Raw genomic sequence first — 14,852 nt, forward strand, 5'->3', positions numbered from 1 at the left:
CCTCATCGCCCTGTCGCCACCCCTCAACCCACCCCCACCCCCCACCCTGTGCCTGGAAGAATTGTCTTCCATGAAACCAATCCCTGGTGCCAAAATGGTTGGGGACCACTGCTTTAAGGGGTAAAAATATGTCTAATTATAAACCCTGGGGAGTGTTTCCCAGCGTCTGGGTGGCCGCATTTCTGCAGCCATCCTACCACGACTCTCCCAATCTCAGAGGTGGTTCCAGAGCTTTGGGGCTACTCTCTCCTGGGCAGCTTTCTCTGTCCCTGACCCCGCTTTTTAAAAGCCAGTTCCTCTCAGAGTGGCTCTGCCTCAAAGCCAAGCAAGCCACAAAACCAGGATTCGCTTCAGAAAGTGAGGGGCCAGGGAAAGCTGGAGTCCCGAGGAACGAGGTACAGGGACCTCAGTGACTGGAGCAACAGCGGGGCCTCACCCACCTGCCAGCCCCCGAGCCCCCAGAGCTGGTCCGTCCTCACACCACCCGCCAAACACCTGGGGACGGGATTAGATGCCAGAAAGGTTTTTGTGTTTTTAAAAACCAATCTTTCCTAAAAAAAAAAATAGTATTAGACATTTGTCAGCCCTCTGGAGAGATAAGAGCTTTCTAAGGTTGGACGTCACGGGAGACAGCACAAAAGAAAAGAGCTGTGGCCCAAAGTTAAAAGTACCGGTGACATCAGTTACAAAGTCAGACGGCAGACGATGGGAAAGCCGTCTGTGGGAAACTGGGCAGAGTGCTGGCACCGTGGCACCCACCGGGCTCAGGAAACCGATGGGAAACCACTGAGACCCTGAGAGTGACATGGGTGAAGGTCACGGACAAGGCGGCCAAAGCGGAAACTAATTGGGTTAATTGAGCTGCTGAGAAACGTTCAGCCTCAGTGATTAAGTAAATGCAAATCTAAGCAGCAGCAAGAAGGTGCCGTTTTGTGCGGGGCGGCCAGGCCTGCAGGAACCTTGGCAGTCAGAGCATCAGGGAACCGGCCCTGCTGGAACTGGTGGGTCTTCCTGTGGCTTCAGCTCTGCAGAAGTTATTCCCTTCGTGTCAATGCCTTCACCGCTGGGAGTCTATCCATACAGAAAAAGCATTTTGGCCAAAGGTGTTATTGGCCAGATTATTTATATTCACAAAAACAAACAAAAAACTCAAATAAACAACTAGTAAGGGTAATGGCAAATCATATATCTGAATAGAATTCATAAAAATGACATTTTCATGGAAATTGGGCAAATAGAGAAAATGCTCCTGATGTTAATATGAGGGGAAGTAGAAAAGGGGACATAGGCCGGGCGTGGTGGCTCACACCTGTAATCCTAGCACTCTGGGAGGCCGAGGCGGGAGGATTGTTTGAGCTCAGGAGTTCGAGACCAGCCTGAGCAAGAGCGAGACCCCTGTCTCTACTAAAAAAATAGAAAGATATAGGCCGGGCGCGGTGGCTCACGCCTGTAATCCTAGCACTCTGGGAGGCCGAGGCGGGTGGATCGCTCGAGGTCAGGAGTTCGAGACCAGCCTGAGCAAGAGCGAGACCCCGTCTCTACTAAAAATAGAAAGAAATTATATGGCTAACTAAAAATCTATATAGAAAAAATTAGCTGGGCATAGTGGCGCATGCCTGTAGTCCCAGCTACTTGGGAGGCTGAGGCAGTAGGATCGCTTAAGCCCAGGAGTCTGAGGTTGCTGTGAGCTAGGCTGACGCCACGGCACTCATTCTAGCCTGGGCAACAAAGCAAGACTCTGTCTTAAAAAAAAAAAAAAAAATAGAAAGATATTATCTGGCCAACTAAAAATATATAGAGAAAAAAATTAGACGGGCATGGTGGTGCATGCCTGTAGTCCCAGCTACTCGGGAGGCTGAGGCAGTAGGATCGCTTAAGCCCAGGAGTCTGAGGTTGCTGTGAGCTAGGCTGACGCCACGGCACTCACTCTAGCCCGGGCAACAAAGCGAGACTCTGTCTCAAAAAAAAAAAAAGAAAGAAATAAAGAAAAGGGGGCAAAAAGATGTATAGCAAGTGTAATAACTATGAAAAAAATGTAAACTTCAAAACAACAACAGCAACATCCATAAGAAAAAGCTGCAGAATGTTCCACAGGGGGCAGATGGGGGTAGCTCTGTGGCCGCAGTACAGGCCACGGAAGACAACTTAGGCGCCTGGAACACAACAGGTGTTGGTGGCCAGGGTGGGGTGGCCGTTCCTGGGGCCTTCCTCAAAGCCTCCGCTTCAAATCCACTGATTTGAATCTTTTGAATTCTTTCATCTCTAATCCACTTTTAAGCCCACATAGTTTTTATTCCAGACATTATATTTTTCAGTTCTAGAATTTCTATTGGGTCTCTTTCTATAGTTTATATTTCTCATATGAAATCTCATACATTTTCATTCATTATGAGCACATTTTCCTTTACATTCTTACGAATGGTTATAAACCATTCATGGCAGACGAGCTCTAAGGAGCCCCGTCGTCCCCACCTGCTGGCGTCCATGCCCTGGTACAATACACAATTCCCTCCTTTTGAGTGTGGGAGGAAACTGTGACTTGCTTCTCAAAGTGGCCAAGAGTCATCCCGGCATGTTACTTCTGTGCTGAATTACACTGTGTGACTGTATGGTTAGCAGACTCACTCCAGAGACTTCTCTCCCGGGCTGGCTGCACAGGAGTGAACGGCCCTGCTGGGAGGCTCCCGTGGCAGACTGCTGAGCACAGCCTCCAGCAGCCAGTTCCGTCCCACAACTACAAGGACATAAATTCTGCTGACAACCCGAGCAGGTGTGGAACCAGAGTCTTTGCCCTCAAGCCTCCAGTTGAGAACGAGGCCTGACTGATATCTTGGCCACAGCCTTGGGAGACCCTAAGCAAAGGACCCAGCTAAGTCACGCCCAGAGTCTGGATCCACAGAACTGGGAGACGATAAACGTGTGTTGCCCTAAGCTGCCAGGTTTGTGGTCATTTGTTATGCAGCAATATATAATTATTATTATTTTTGAGACATAGTCTCACTCTGTCACCCCAGCTAGAGTGCAGTGGTATTATAGTAGCTCACTGCAACCTCAAATTCCTAGACTCAAACGATCCTCCTGCCTCAACCTCCCGAGTAGCTGGGACTACAGGTGCCACCACCATGCCCAGCTAATTGTTCTATTTTTGTTGAGCGGGGTCTCCCTGTATGTTACTCAGGCTGGTCTTGAACTCCTAGCCTCAAGCAATCCTCTGGCCTCAGCCTCCCAAAGTGCTAGGATTACAGGCATGAGCCACTCCACTTGGCCTATATGACAAATTAAACATTGAAAACAACTGCTTTAAAACCCCTGTCCACCAATTCTGACATCTGGATCATCTCAGGACTTAAATTTCATTTAAATGAAGTCCTAGAACATGCAAAATCACTTTATAGGAACAGATATCAGATCTGTGAAGGAACTTTCTTGGGCAATGAAAATGCTCTATATCTTGATGGGAGTTAGGGTGAAACACGTGGAAATCTTTGTCAAGATTCAGTGAGTGGCACACTTAGAATGGGTGCATTCTATTGGATGTAAAGTTGGATGTAAAGAGGCTTTAGAAGCAGTTGCCCTTTCTCTTGTTGTTTTCCCTGTGCCACGAGAACAGCAGGTACCTAGTCGGAGCTGCCCCCTCCTGGAGCCAGAACAAGAGGCCTGTGGATCAGGCCACGGCAGACGCAGCCCCGTCCCTCCCTAGTGGTACGTGCTGACCCAAGTCTCGGCCTCCCTGTTTCTGTCTGTTCCTGGCCTCACCACCTACACCGAGGTGCCTGTTCTTAGCCTAGAGCAGAGTTTGGATCCCCCAACTCAGAATCCTTCCCTGGCTGACTTTCGCCTTTGCAGCTCTTTCAGTTTTTGGCTTCCCAGGCCTTGCATGCTGTGCAAGGAGGGCTGACCGTGAGGATATTAAGGAGAACGAGTTCAGGTGAGAGTCATGGTCAGGGCCAATGTCAGGCGAAGATCTTCAGGAAATTGAGAGAGCCCAGGTTAACCCCTCATTCCCTCCCTCTCCTTGTCCTCAAACACTCACTGAGCACCGTGGGCATTTCCTGTGCGAGGCCTTAGAAAAAGGAAAACGATTACAGCCTTGCTCTGTCCCTCCACTCGGGCTACCGTCTGACTGCAGAGGTGTCCTGGTGAACATTCAGTGACGGACTTTCTGGGAGAACACAGTAAAATGATTAGGAAGTCATAAATTTTGAGTATTTTCCACCTTTGTTTTTTTTTTTGGGGGGGGGGAGACAGAGTCTCACTCTGTTGCCAAGGCTAGAATGCTGTGGTGTCAGCCTAGCTCACAGCAACCTCAAATTCCTGGGCTCGAGCAATCCTCCTGCCTCAGCCTCCTGAGTAGCTGGGACTACAGGCATGCGCCCCCATGCCAGGCTAACATTTTCTATATGTTTTTAGCTGTCCAGATCATTTTTTTCTATTTTTAATAGAGATGGGGGTCTGGCTCTTGCTCAGGCTGGTCTCGAACTCCTGACTTTTAGCGATCCTCCCGCCTCGGCCTCCCAAAGTGCTAGGATTACAGGCCTGAGCCACTGCGCCCGGCCCACCTTTGTTTTTAATATAATTTAATTGTAGGTTTATATGATTGGATTTTTTTGTTTGTTTGAGGCAGGGTTCTTCTGTTGCCCAGGCTGAAGTGCTCGAACTTAGCTCACTGCAGCCTCCAATCCCTGGACTCAAGCCATCCTTCCACCTCAGCCTCCCAAGTAACTTACCTGGGACTACACGCACGTGCCGCCACGTCGGCTAATTTTAAAAAATTAAAAATATTTCCTTTTTTTTTTTTTTAGAGACAGGGTCTCGCCACGTTGCCCAGGCTGGTCTCCAACCCCAGGGTTCCCTCCTGGAACGCGCCGCCTGGCGCAGGGACACGCCCAGCCGGGAGGGGGCGCCACCGCGAGGAGCGAGGCGGGCGCGGTGCCTCGCCAGGCCACCGGGGGGCGACAGACACAGACAAAGCGCGGCGGGGAGCGGAGGCGGAGAGCCCGGGGTCAGCCGCTGGGCCTCTTCTCTGCCCCCAGGGACGACGGAGACGCTGCTCCCGCTACTTCAGGCGTGTCCCGGGCAGCGCCGCTGGCAGGGGCCCGAGGTTCCTCGTCTGGAGAACCCGCGCTCTGGCCCGCGGCGCCCGGACTGTTCCCGCAGACCGCGCAGGCGCGCCCGGGCGGCTGCCATACCCGGCGTCCTCTGCGGCCGGAAGTCGGCCCGGCCGGCCTTCCGGGCATCTCTTGCGCAATCACTGCGCTTCTTGTGTCTGGGTATCCCGAGCGAGTGCAGGCCATTTGTTGGCTGGAGTTAATTAATCACCAGGCAGTTAGTTTATATTTTCCCCGATCCTGAGGCCAGCTGGATTAGTGAGGAAGGACTAGGGACAAGAGCTTCCTCTTGAGTCACCCTAAGGCAGCAGCACCCGGGAGATGCAGGGAAGGAGACAGCCCAGGCTTCCGGTAGGGGCCGGGCTCGGGCAGTGAAGCCTGGAGTTTGGATGAGGAAGCCTGGATTCTCCTCCCAGACCTCCCGCCAGTTCTGCCGGACCTTGAGCAAAGCCTTTAAGTCTGCTGGGCCCCGGTTTCTTCAGCAAACACTGATGCTCCCTAACAACCATTTCCCTCCTTCCTCGCTCCTCGCTCCTCCCCCCGCCCCCAACAAAGCAAACGCAGACCCTCGGAAGACACTGGCCCGCCTTCCCGGGCCAGATGTTTATTAAATGTCTCCCAGACACGACTGTGTCCACAAGTTGACTGCAACTCAATGCATATCGTTATGGGTGCATTGCATTTACTCTGTGGAGAGAGGTGCATGTTTAATGAAACGTGGTGGAGGCTTCAAAGCTAATGGCCCTGTGACGTTTCAGTCCTGGCCTTCCTACTTCCCAGCCATGTGAATTGGGACCAACTCCTCCGTCTCTGAGCTCATTTCCTCATAGGTATGGCGGGGAAGATGATGCTTTGGGCAGAGCAAGGAGGTGGCTTGTTGAGCATAGTAGGGAACAGTATTTGGAACTGAGGCCCAGGTAATTCTCCGGAAGCCTCAGCCCTGCAAACTGTGGATCTGGGACAATAATCCCTGAGACCACAGCTGATAGGAAGCAAGTTTAGGAGGATTCAGAGGGCTAATTGGGATAGGGGAAGGCAGGAGAAATGAGGAGGACCTTAACCACGGTCCCAACCTGGAGAGTCTGGGACTTACTCAGGTCGGTTCCTGCACTGACCTGCATATTTAACAACCAGTTTTTTTTTTTTTTTTTACAGGCTTGAAACAATCAGAGCAGGCTTGCTGGGGACCCTGGAGGCCCACTGTGTCCACAGGAATTAACTCCCTAATTGCTAGATTTGGGGGAATGTCTAGTGGAGGGACTGGAGCAGCTGGGCAGTAAGGGGTACCTGGGGGGCTTGGGGAAGTGGCTCATTACCAGCCCGTAGTTGGCACTCAATTTGGCTCTATCAGGGCATACTGGCTGGAAATCTGCCTTGCTTAGGGAGCAGCAGGTACTAGGTGTGGGGCAAATGGAGGTTGGCAATGCAGCTTGGTGAGCAGGTGAGGCTGCACTCCTTGGCACTTCAAGGCTGGGGTCAACCAGTGGAGTCTCAGCTCCCTGGGGCCCTTGAACATTTCAGCAACAGCCCCCCTCCTGGCACCCCCCCCACCCCCAGCCATAGAACTTTGCTAGGTTTTCTTGTCCTCTGAGCTTTGGGATGTGGGAAAATCCTTTCCCCTTGCTGTTTCTAGCTGAGGCATTTCCTGTCTCCTCTGTCTTCAAACCACCGCTCTCCTCTTTCACAACAGACTTGAGACCACCATGATTAGCAACAAAAAAAACTAGTTCTTTCTTCACCAGCAAGAAAGACTGAATCCTCCAATCCTGCCAGGATACAAGGGGAAATATTTGCATTCTGTTTTTCTATGGTAAGGAAAGAGAAGAAAAACAAAGCACTTATAACTTTCTTTCTAGAGTGTAGTTTGATAATATCTATCATCAAAAGTTGTAAATAAGTTTATAACCTTTGACCTAGTAGTTTTCCTTCTAGGAATGTAACTTGAGGAAATAACCGGAAATGCTTTCAAAGATTTATGAACAAATTTATTGACAAATTATGTACAGTAGTAAAAGGAAGGAATGTCTAGTGTCAGAGGGCATGGGCTGGGTACCTTATGGCACACTATTGGCTTAGTTTGTTCACTGCTATAACAGAATTCATGAGACTGGGTAATTTGTAATAAACAGAAATTTATTGGCTCATGATTCTAGAGGCTGGTAAATGCAAGATCAAGGGGCCACAGCCTGTGAGGGCCTTCGTGCTGTGTCATGACATAGCAGAAACCATCACATGGTGAGAAAGTGTGCACACAAGAGGGGAAGAGGGTAGAACTCGTACTTTTATCATGAACCCACTCTCACAATAACTAACCCACTCCTAAAATACTGGCATCAATCCATTCCTGAGAGCAGAGGCCTCGTGGTGACCTAATCACCTCTTAAAGTTACCACCTTTCAATACTGTTGCATTGAGGATTAATTTCCAACACATGAACTTTGGGGGATACATTCAAATCATAGCAATTATATAATGCAATATTATATGAACTTTAATAACCATGTCACGAATGGTTTGTTAACATAGGAAGATGCCAAAAATACTGCATTTTTTTTTTTTTTGAGACAGAGTCTCACTTTGTTGCCCGGGCTAGAGTGAGTGCCGTGGCGTCAGCCTAGCTCACAGCAACCTCAGACTCCTGGGCTTAAGCAATCCTCCTGCCTCAGCCTCCCGAGTAGCTGGGACTACAGGGATGCGCCACCATGCCCGGCTAATTTTTTCTATATATATTTTTAGTTATCCAGATAATTTATTTCTATTTTTAGTAGAGACGGGGTCTTGCTCAGGCTGATCTTGAACTCCTGACCTCGAGCGATCCACCCGCCTCGGCCTCCCAGAGGGCTAGGATTACAGGCGTGAGCCACCGCGCCCGGCCAAAATACTGAATTTTAAAAGCAGATTAAAATCATGGAGCAATATGATTCCAATAATATCAAAAGACAATGATATAATCTGTACCTCATTTTATTAATTAAATAAGAATTTGTAAATTGTGTTTCATTTTATCAACCAATTGATTCAACAAACCTGGGGTGTCGCCACATGCCAGGCAGTGAAGATATATAACATTAATAGCAAGCTGTTAAAAGTATAATTTTCAAAAAAATAAAGCATGACTTTCAAATAAATATAAAATGAGCATGTTTCCAAGATTTTAACTCAGTAATGAATGAGGAAAGCCGGACGGTGTTAGAACTTGTTTAAAAGAGACTCTGAAGGAGCGAGGAAATGTAATGTTTGGAATCATCTTGACTGCAGGACGGAGGGGAGAAACAGCTATTTGTACAACAGCCTAGTCAAAGACAAAGGCACGAAGGACCCCACAGATGAGCTAACTGCAAAGGATCTGCATGATGTTAGCACGCCCATGAGAGGACACCCTAACACCTTCCCTGTCATTCCAGTCATGCACAACTTCTCATGAGAAAAACAGTTCCTGTCTTCATGGAGCATGCAGTCTACTAAGGCAGTTTGTAAATAAACACGTTAAAATAAAACTTGGCTGGGTGCGGGGGCTCACGCCTATAATCCTAGCACTCTGGGAGGCTGAGGTGGGAGGATCGCACAAGGTCAGGAGTTCAAGGCCAGCCTGAGCAAGAGTGAGACCTCGTCTCTACTAAAAATGGAAAGAAATTATATGGACAACTAAAAAATATATATATAGAAAAAATTAGCCGGGCATGGTGGCACGTGCCTATAGTCCCAGCTACTTGGGAGGCTGAGGCAGGAGGATTGCTTGAGCCCAGGAGTTTGAGGTTGCTGTGAGCTAGGCTGATGCCACGGAACTCAAGCCCAGGCAACAGAGCCAGATTCTGTCTCAAAAAAAAAAAAAAAATGAGAGAAATGAACAGGCTGCCGTTAAAGGATAATTTTCACAAAAAGGTAAAACTATGACTTTCCTAAGATCATCTCAGAGGTTTTATTTAACTTACCAATTAGTGAGGGAACCAGTTAAAATACTGCAACTTTGTTCAAGAGAGGACTCGAAACACCACACACTTACTGCCAGGTAAGTACTAATAATACCGAAATGCTTTTGCCAGCAGATGCAAAACTGTCAAAACTGTCCATCCCCACCAAGGGACACAATTTGCATTTCTATGAACAGGAATTATTTGCATTACTGTCAGTTTTCTGCCAACTAACTCCTATGTCTATGGAGGTGTAGAGTTGCCAGCTTAGAGACAAACAAGGCACGTTTCCCTCCCTGCCCCAGGATCAGATAAGCCCTGGTGGACCCTGTTGTAAGTGTAGCCAGGAATCTCACTTCCTCACTTTTCCCTACAGGGGTGGGTACAAAAAAATAACAGGGAAAGTGTCACTTAACCTAAGGCCTGAACAGAAGGTGCCAACTCTGAATGCACCACCCGGAGGCCTTCCAGATAGACAGCACAGCACGTGCAAAGGCCCTTAGGTGGACGGGGCCTTAGAGGAAGCAGAGGGCCGGGGAGGCTGGACAGGTGTGAGCTGGGGAGGGGATGGGAAGGCAGAGCGCCAGCAGGGGTGGATGGGGCGGGGCTGCCAGGGAGGAGATGAGGATTAGAGGATCTCCTTCTAACTGCGGCTGGCCCCGTTGGACGGTTCTGAACTGGGAAGTGCCGGGATGTAATCTAAATTGTGCTAAGCACCTCTGATTGCTCTGGGGGGAAGAGACTGGAGGGACCCAGGGGACCTGTCAGGGCTGTTGCAGCGTCGGGGAAAGTGACGGGGCCCTGTGCACACGCAGAGGAGCACCTGGACCCCAGCTGGTGCTAGGGCAGAAATGCCGCCACTCGCCAGGAGATGGGGACGGGTCAGGGGAGAAGCGAGGTTGCCGCCTTTGTGACAGAGGTAAAGGTCTGAAAAAGGGCCATGAAGTCTTTCATGAGTTGTCTTTTTAGTGCCCCCCCTTTGGGAATTAAAACTTGCATTCCTGCCCAAGGCCAGTCATCAAAGGAGCAGAAAAATGTTCTTTGCTGTTTGTTCTCGATTATCTTAAACCACAGGAGATGGCTCGACAGAATTGTCCCAACAAAGGTCCCAAGATCGTCCTCTCTGGAGATAAGGCCACAGTAACCCAAGACTGAAACCACCAATCACAGTTAAGCAACAACAGCCCGAAGCAGAGACATGTGACACGGGTCACGCAGACCTGAGCCCAACCATTGAAACCCCTCTTTTACAAAGCCCTGGTTTTGTGTTTAAAGGCAGGAAAGGTCTTTGAGATGCTAGTCTGCCCTGCTCATTTGCCAACAGATTAATAAATTTCTCTTTCCTCTTTCGTCAAACCACTTGACCTCATTCTTCGTTCTCATTGATTCGGCCTTGGGGACGAGTACCAAGCTTTCAGTAACACCCGGGCTTACGGCTAGAGCACCCGGGTGAGTGGTGGTGCCATTTTCTGTGGGGGTTGGCCTGGGGGAGGGTCGAACTTGATGGACTCTCCCCATTCCCTGGTTTGAGGGGCCTGATCAAAGTCCAAGTCCCAGTGCCCAGATCATGGCCTGAAGGCCCAGCTGTGAGCTGTGACTGCATGTGGGGCTTCACGCCACCTGGTACAGGGGTGGGCCAATGCCACCTGTCCCCCTGGCACCTGGGCCTCTCCACCCCGGAGCTGCCTGTCCTCCTGGCTGGGGAAACCCTCCATGCTCTGACTTACCTGCAGCCTCTCATTAGCAGTAATTAGCAGAGTCACTCATTTCCCTGGAGGGGTGAGTGGGGAGGAACATGGTTGGAGGTGGCTCCCCACCCCGTGGGGGTGGCCAGAGCTGGTTTCTCCACGCTTCCTCTCCCGGCAGGCATGACACAGCTGCCCAGGGCACCCCAGGGGCCAGGTCACAGCTCAGCAGGTTCCCCTGAAGGAGGGACTGCAGATCCCAGCTCTGCACAGCTCACCCTGGGACCCCCTGGCCAATCCCTGTGTGGTCGGCCGCTTCCTCTCCCATGATGCTCAACGCCCTGAAGCAGGTGGTCAGCCCCAGGCTGTGACCTCTGATCTCAGGACTCTGAGGTCCTGCCCCCTCTCCTCTGAGTCACTGTGAGTCACCGAGAGTGTGAGGAGCTGCCCGGCCTGGTGACAGGCACCCAGCGAGTCAGCTTACCTGCTCGCCACTTCCTCTGTGCGACCTCCCCTGGCTCCATCCCTGTGCTTCCCATCCTAGAGCCCTCCCTCTCTGCCTCCGGGTGGCGGAGTTTGCAAACTCCTTCCAGACCGAGTTCTTAGCACTGGGGCTTCGAGTTGCAGCAAGAGTAGGAGGGAGGGAAGAATCCCTGACTGCGTGGGAGTCTGGGCCCAGAGTGCTGACCCTGTCACAGGCGTTTGCCGTCTGTGTGGAACAGTGGGCACCTTGGGTGGGGGAGACCGATTTTGTAGCATTTGTTGATTTCTATGGTACGCACTGTCCCACCACACATGACTGATTTCAAGATACATGATATCAGCTGCTTGCAATTTGCAAAATTTTTGAAAATGTAACCATCAGCTCTTGTTTTTGTTGTTACAGAGACAGAGGTCTTGTTATGTTGCCCAGGCTGGTCTCTAACTCCTGGGCTCAAGAAATCCTCCGGCCTCAGCCCCCAAAGCGCCCGAGTAGCTGGGGTTACAGGTGCACACCACCACGCCTGGCCCTAACTACCAGCTCCCGGGCGCTGGCGGAGGCAGCTGCGACGCTGCCCTTTAACCGAGGGAATTTTAAGGTAGACGAGCAGGCAAAGCCCAGGGGCTCCAGGCTCACCTGTGATCAACTGAATTAACCAGACATGGGGGGATGTCCTTGCGGTGTGGGGGCCATAGGAGTTTTTCCAGCAATCCGAGGGAGCGGGAGGGGCTGCGAGGTTCTGGCACTCAGAGTGGACAGTCCAAGGACATTTCCAGAGGCGCCTCCAAGGGCAGCGAAGCCCTGAGTGACAGGCAGGTTACCAGGGAAACAGGTTCCAAGGACAGCTCAGAAGTGAGGTTAGATGGGAGGAAGGACGTCCGTGGGAAGGTGGCGCAACGCCAGCGTCATCTCAGCCTCCAGTGCCCCTGGGCCAAGAGGCCCGGCTCCTGCCACCATTAGTGCCCCGGAAAGCCCTGCCTGTCCCGCTGCTCCGCCCCACTCCGCTCTGCGGGGCCACCAGCCCGTCTCACCTGAGCTGCCCTTTCTCGTGTGGTCCCGACGGCTCTGGCCAGTGCTGACCGGTCCCTGTCACAGCTGAACCAGCCGAGGCCGGGGCTGGAGAGGAGCTGTCGTCTGCTCAGCAGTGCTCTGCCCGCTCGAGCTTAACCTGAGTCGCCCCAGGAGGACATTGAGTTCTGCTCTGTCCCCAGCTGTGCCCTCTAAGAGCAGGGTTGAGAACCCAAATGCCCCAGGACCCAGGGTGGACCTGGTGCAGTGGCCAGGGTCACAGGCGGGGAGGGGGCTGCTGCAATCCATGAAGATTCCAATTTTTGATGAAAAGGTGGGAATCCAGATTTTATTTTTTGTAGTTGTAGTAAAATACACATAAGATTTACCACATTAGCCGTTTTCCAATACCTTCATTTTGTTGTGTAACCATCACCTCCGTCCATCTCCAGACGCTTCCGTCCTCCCAAACTGAAACTGTCCCTGTCAGCTGCTCGCTCCCTGCTCACCCCGCCCTTCCCTTCCCTGCGCCCCCGACGGTTCCGGGCCTCACCTGAGCAGATCCTGACAGTCTCCATCCTTTGTCGTCGGCTTCTCTCCCTGAGCCTCATGTCTTCAAGCTCATCCACCTTGTGGCCTGTGTGGGTGCTTTGTCCCTTTTTACGGCTAAATAATATTCCGCTGTGTGGCCAGAGCACATCTGGTTCCTGCATTTGTCTGTCCACAGACACACGGTCGTGGACACACTCTGCTTTTGTGTGTCGTGAATGACGCCGCCGTGAACGTTCGCGTGTTGTACGTGTGTCCGTGTCAGCAGGGTTCACGCGGATTCGTGTGTATCCGTGTTCACAGCAGCAGCATTGGAAATTCAGTGTTTCCAAATGCGAAACACAGCACTGCAGGTCTGCGAACCCACGGGCCGTCTCAGCAGCCTCCGGGCTCCGCACTCGACTCCGGGTCTGCTCCGGCCCCTCAGGTCCTGTCCCCTTGGCCTTAGGGAAAGCTCTAGAATCTGTCCTCTCACCGCCCCATCGACTCTCTCCTAGGCCTGCGGGTACCCCCTTCTTCCTCCCTAGCCTCCCCATGGCCAGGTCCCAGCGGGGTGAGCGGCGGGATCCTGCGACGACGGTGGTCAGAGCCACCGGGGCCCGGGTCTCACAGAGCAAAGGCTGCTGACGTGACTTCCGCTGCCACCCTGCCCCTGCTGCCCACCGCGGCCCCCAGTCCTCGGCTGCTCCAGGGCTGGAATGTTCTCCCCCACGGCTGCCGCTCGCTAGAGACCTGCCCGGGCTCCTTGCCTTGCAGCCCGCCCCTCCCCACACGCGGTGCCTGCTGCCGTGTTCCCCACTGATGTTGCCAGCTATGAGACTGAGTCACTTATCTCTTGGACTCTGTTTCCCCACGAGGGCCGGTCTGCAGTGGTCGTGTTTGCTGCCGTATCCCCAGCTCGTAGGACGGTGCCTGACGCACAGCTGCTGCCCAGTAAACGAGTGCTTGTTGACTGAGTTAACTACGCAGGGAGAGTGTCTTATTTCCTTGACTACACCAGGGGCGTAGCACAGTCCCGTAGTAGCAGGCGCTTAGTAGACTCCTGTGGACAAAGTATCTCCTGACGCCTGGGCCCACATCTGAAATGCTCCTGCGGGGGAGTCGCTTCTTTGGCTTAAGCGTTGCCAGCTCCGGCTGCTGCTAGCACGCAAGTCACCACTGCCTCAGTGCAGGTCGCCCAGTGGCCCTGAGACCAGGCTGGCGCAGGCGGCAGGCGTGGGCAGCAGCGATGCCCAGCGGGACGCCTGGTGTGGGTCTGGTGCGGGGTAGGCACTCAATAAACATTTTGCTGAATCAATGTTGAATCGGGCAGGGTCTCCGCCCCCCGGCCCTTCAGAGACTGCTCGCCGCACCCTGGGAATTGGGGACACGTGCCAGGAAGTCTTCACCTGGCTCCACAGGACTTCCTCTGGCCCTCTGGGGCCCTTCTCCTTGGGGCCCTCTTCCTGGCCACCCCGGCCCGAGGATGGCAGCATCTCGGGCAGGGCACATGCCCCGTGGGTCCCCAGGGCAGTAAGCCAGGTTTTAGGCAGAGCAAGCTGGAACGGAGAGGAAACTGGGGAGGGAGGAGACTGGAACCATCAGTCCCCAGCCACCTCCAGACTCACCTCTTCCACACTCATTTATTCATTCAACAAACATCCATTGAGACCCGATGTGCAGCAGGCACCAAACACCACCCTGAGGATCCACGGGGAGCCTCCCCTCTGCACCCTGTCCCTCTGCTTGGGGAGCCACAGCACAGCGCCCAGCTTCATGGGGGCCCTCCAGGGGCCGTGTCACAGCCTCTGTGCCCCTCCACGAGGCCCCACTCTCATCCCCCAGTCACCTGCCCCCACCCCCAGGAAGACATGAGCCTCTGAACGCAGGGCCTGTCTTGTTCATCTCTGTGTGTCCTGGTGCCTGGCACAGGGCCTGGTATTCAGCAGGTGCCCAATAAATGTCAAGTGAGCTGGGGAGGCCAACCACCTCAGTTCCAGAAGGGAGTGGGTTGGGGAGCAGGGGGTGCAGGGCCAGCCGCGGGCACAGGGGCCCCAGGACAGACCAGGTGAGGAGGCCCAGGGATGCTACCCCTCGCCTGGCCACTGTGTGCGGGCGTTTTCCTGCAGTG

General features: G+C 52.7%; 1 long non-coding RNA gene across 1 annotated transcript; it reads right to left on the reverse strand.

Annotated features, from left to right (window-relative positions):
• Positions 1–53: 53 nt before the first annotated feature.
• On the reverse strand, positions 54–5,183 carry LOC123631507. Its single transcript, XR_006733176.1, has 3 exons — positions 4,728–5,183; positions 4,034–4,162; positions 54–1,071 (listed from the first exon to the last, which is right to left on the reverse strand). It is a non-coding gene; the product is annotated as an uncharacterized LOC123631507 (long non-coding RNA).
• Positions 5,184–14,852: the final 9,669 nt, after the last annotated feature.

This window comes from Lemur catta, chromosome 2 (assembly GCF_020740605.2).
Source record: "Lemur catta isolate mLemCat1 chromosome 2, mLemCat1.pri, whole genome shotgun sequence".
NCBI lineage: Eukaryota > Metazoa > Chordata > Mammalia > Primates > Lemuridae > Lemur > Lemur catta.